Genomic DNA, 5,020 nt, shown 5'->3' with positions numbered 1-5,020 from the left:
TGCTAACCATGCTAACCATGTGGTATGTGACAATAACATCTGCTAACCATGTGTATGTGACCAATAACATCTGCCTAACACATTGTATGTGACCAATAACATCTGCTAACCATGTGTATGTGACCAATAACATCTGCTAACATGTGTATGTGACCAATAACATCTGCTCTAACATGTGTATGTGACCATAACATCTGCTAACCATGTGTATGTGACCAATAACATCTGCTACCAGTGTATGTGACCAATAACATCTGCTAACCATGTGTATGTGACCAATAACATCTGCTAAACATGTGTATGTGGCCAATAACATCTGCTAACCATGTGTATGTGACCAATAACATCTGCTTAACATGTGTATGTGACCAATAACATCTGCTAACCATGTGTATGTGACCAATAACATCTGCTAACATGTGTATGTGACCAATAACATCTGCTAAACACGTGTATGTGACCAATAACATCTGCTAACCAGTTGTATGTGACCAATAACATCTTGCTAACCATGTGTATGTGACCAATAACATCTGCTAACCATGTGTATGTGGCCAATAACATCTGCTAACCATGTGTATGTGACCAATAACATCTGCTAACCATGTGTATGTGACCAATAACATCTGCTAAACATGTGTATGTGACCATAACATCTGCTAACCATGTGTATGTGACCAATAACATCTGCTAAACACGTGTATGTGACAATAACATCTGCTAACAGTGTATGTGACCAATAAACATCTGCTAACCATGTGTATGTGACCAATAACATCTGCTAAACATGTGTATGTGGCCAATAACATCTGCTAACATGTGTATGTGACCAATAACATCTTGCTAACCATGTGTATGTGACCAATAACATCTGCTAACCATGTGTATGTGACCAATAACATCTGCTAAACATGTGTATGTGCACATAACATCTGCTAACCATGTGTATGTGACCAATAACATCTGCTAACCATGTGTATGTGACCAATAACATTCTGGCTAAACTGTGTATGTGACCAATAACATCTGCTCACATGTGTATGTGACCAAAATCTGCTAAACATGTGTATGTGACCAATAACATTGCTCTAACATGTGTATGTGACCAATAACATCTGCTAACCATGTGTATGTGACCAATAACATCTGCTAACCATGTGTATGTGACCAATAACATCTGCTAAACATGTGTATGTGACCAATAACATCTGCTAACCACGTTGTATGTGACCAATAACATCTGCTAACCATGTGTATGTGACCAATAACATCTGCTAACCATGTGTATGTGACCAATAACATCTGCTAACATGTGTATGTGTGCCAATAACATCTGCTAACCATGTTGTATGTGACCAATAACATCTTGCTTAACATGTTATGTGACCAATAACATCTGCTAACCATGTGTATGTGACCAATAACATCTGCAACCATGTGTATGTGACATAACATCTGCTAACATGTGTATGTGACCAATAACATCTGCTAAACCACGTGTATGTGACCAATAACATCTGCTAACCATGTGTATGTGACCATAACATCTGCTAACATGTGTATGTGACCAATAACATCTGCTTAACATGTGTATGTGACCAATAACATCTGCTAAACCATGTGTATGTGTCCAATAACAATCTGCCTAACAATTGGTCACATACACATGTTTAGCAGATGTTATTGGTCACATACACATGGTTAGCAGATGTTATTGGTCACATACACATGTTTAGCAGATGTTATTGCGGGTGTAGCAAAATGCTTGTAGCGACTATTTGAACACAGCTCTGCATTCAAATTAACTCAGATTTGTTGTTGTTGTTGCAGTAAAGCAATTTAAGGTTGAGTTTATTCTTCAATATGCATACCTGCCAAGAACTAGACACACACACTCTCTATACCAGTGTTTCCCAACTCCAGTCCTCGAGTACCCCTAACAATACATATTTTTGTTGTGGCCCTGGACAAGCACACCTGATTTTGCTTGTCAACTAATCATCAAGCCCTTGTCAAGTTGAATCATGTGTTTTTGGCTGGGGCTACAACAAAAATGTGTATTGTTGGGGGTACTCGAGGAGCGGAGTTGGGAAACATTGTACCAAACAAACTCACTACTGCCATATGATTTTCATACTCTGTACTAAACTCAACACTGTCCCGTGACTATTCCTCTAAAACAACATGATTGTATTTGCTCTGAACACCCTCTTTCTACATTCATCATGTGAGCTCTTAATACCTTCCATCCTGATAAGCATTTTACTGTCACGCGTTTCTTACTCATAAATATTATATTGTATCTGTTTTTTAAGTGTGTCGTGACTGTGTGTGAAATAACCTTTCAAATGGAATGAACTGAAGCTTGAAACTTGAGTGGAATATGAAATGCACTTTGTCCTGTAGATGTTGAACACCCAGCTGGCAGTGTGTCCTAGTGGTGTGTCCAGTGATACTACTGGGGAGGGCAGTGAGGAGAGAGACCATGTCATCCACAGACGGGACACTGAACCAAACCTACGACACAGATCACCGCTCTCTCAATTGTGAGTCATTCTGAAGCTCAAACTCGCATCAATGCCCCATTGTGTTCCAGTCACATTACAGCACATTGCAGTACAGTACATTACAGTACAGTACATTACAGTACAGCACATTACAGTACAGCACATTACAGTACAGTATAGCACAGTACAGCACAGTACAGCACATTACAGTACAGCACATTACAGTACAGTACAGTACATTACAGTACAGTACATTACAGTACAGCACATTACAGTACAGCACATTACAGTACAGTACATTACAGCACATTACAGTACAGCACATTACAGTACAGTACAGAGAGAGATCATTTTATTTTGTTAATATATAGGCTATTTAATATTAACGAAATAAAATGCGAAACATTACATACACTTTAATAAAAAATAACATGCATTGTATGCCTACTCACCAAAGACTGATTATTAGACAGTTGCGTGCGCTTAGGGATCGTGAGAAAAATGCTGCAAGGCCATTGAGGTTGGCAAAGAAGACCTTGCATTCTTTAAGCTTTGAGGCTCCTTGAGTCAGTACTAAAATTTAGTCGATGTGCATAGCAGTGAATGAATAAGGCCATCGGTGCCCTCTCTTAACTTTAGCCTGCACCCATTGAGTCCAGATGCCATGACTGCTGCGCCATCAAAACACTGTGCCACAACTTTATCCAGACTACATTCATTTTCCTCCAAGAAACGGAAAATAAGAGAGGCAATGTCATCAGCTCGCTTGCCGCTTGTCACATCTTCAAACCGGATAAATCGCTCCTTGACTCCCGTGCCGTCCACATAACGCAGGACGAGTGAGAGCTGTACTCCACTCTGGTGTCCCCAAACGTTTTCAAAAGCACCATTGCTTGTAAGTGCCCAGCCGTACTTTGGTGTCTTCGTTGCTGCCTTGGTTAGACAACTCAAGTTTGCAAAGCCAGTGTGGCTCCAAACACCAAATCGATCACTTGCAAATAATAGGCATTCCCAGCAGTACAGTTTGCAGTGCTTCTCGGAGCCTGTGAGCCATTGACAGCGCTCATAGTTGAAACTTTGAAAGTGGCGAACGAACGAACCCCTTTCCCGCCTGTGACAGGCTTTGTGGCGTCGGGCGACTCTCCTTAAATGTCTAACTTTTTCTTGAAATGTTCGTCTTGAGATGGCGTTATAATTATATCCTCGAAACAATCGATATCTTCTCCTCCTTCCGCCATTGTGGGTTCAAAAAACAGTTAGGTAGTACGCGAATTAATTCGTTTATCAAATTCAGTTTCCTAGATCTGCATAGACCTGCCATAAGGACCTGCCTCTCAATATTGGTAATCCAATCAAAAGACGTGGACGCCCTACGCCTGCTAGCTGGCTCCTGTGTAACACTGGAGCCAGCCAGCAGGCGTACAATAGCCAACTCTAAAGCTGATTGGTTGACACAAAATTTTAATTTCCATTCACTTTAAGCTACAAGCGCCTGCACTGTGATTCGAAGGCCAAGAGCAGAGTTTTAGACCCCTGGCAACACATGATGGCTGAATATGATTGGATAAAAGATCTACATAAAGACCAGCCCTCCAAATCTCAACCTGGGGCTGAAGCAGTGCAACCAAGAGGAAAGCTATGAAATGAAGAGTATAACTCTTACTCTGGGGAAAATTTAATACATATTTGTGGGAAAATATATTTAAAAAAAATTATATTCTGATGATGTTTAGGCCAGCAGAGAAGGCCTTGCAGCCCTGACGGCCCACCACTGCCATAACCTTAACCACCATGCTAACACAATGCCTAACCCTAACCTTAAATGAAGACCAAAAACCTGCTTTTTCTTTATATACATTTTTACAATATAGCCAATTTTGACTTTGCAGCTGGCCATCTAGCGGAAATCACTCAGTTCTGCCTCCAGGACAAGATTCATCCCAATAAACGTCAACCTACTCATTGATTATGACTAGGCCCAGAGTTGTTCCTGGTCAGTTGACGAGGTAGGAACAACTCTGGGCCTACTGATGTTTGATTAGAAGCTGATCATTTAAACCACAGAAATGTGATATTTCTATGGTTGAAGTACAGTACACTTGCAGTGAGAAGAACAACGTGTGCCATGCAGGCCCGTTGACATCACTTCTCAGTTCTACTGTACTGTACTGTGCGTACTGTAATGTGCTGTATGCACTGCAATGTGCTATACTGTACTGTGCTTACTGCAATGTTAAACTGCGACTGCAATGTACTGCATGTGCTTGTACTGTACTGTGCTGGTAATATGCTGCACTGTACTGTGGCTGTACTGTAATGTGCTGTACTGTTAATGTACTGTGCTGTAATGTCTGTACTGTAATGTACTGTACTGTAATGTTGCTGTACTGTAATGTGCTGTAATGTGCTGTACTGTAATTGCTGTAACTGTAATGTGCTGTAACTGGTACATGTGCTGTACTGTAACGTGCTGTACTGTAATGTACTGTACTTGTAATGTGCTTGTAATGTAC

General features: G+C 40.8%; 1 pseudogene; it reads left to right on the top strand.

Moving 5' to 3' along the window:
* LOC111966126 (extended synaptotagmin-1-like) overlaps positions 1 to 5,020 on the top strand; it is a 52,181-nt pseudogene that overhangs the window by 33,513 nt on the left and 13,648 nt on the right.

The sequence above is a fragment of the Salvelinus sp. IW2-2015 genome, linkage group LG7 (genome assembly GCF_002910315.2).
Source record: "Salvelinus sp. IW2-2015 linkage group LG7, ASM291031v2, whole genome shotgun sequence".
In the NCBI taxonomy this organism is placed as follows: domain Eukaryota; kingdom Metazoa; phylum Chordata; class Actinopteri; order Salmoniformes; family Salmonidae; genus Salvelinus; species Salvelinus sp. IW2-2015.
The sequence above is the reverse complement of the archived record's forward strand: the minus strand, read 5'-3'. Positions and strand labels throughout refer to the sequence as shown.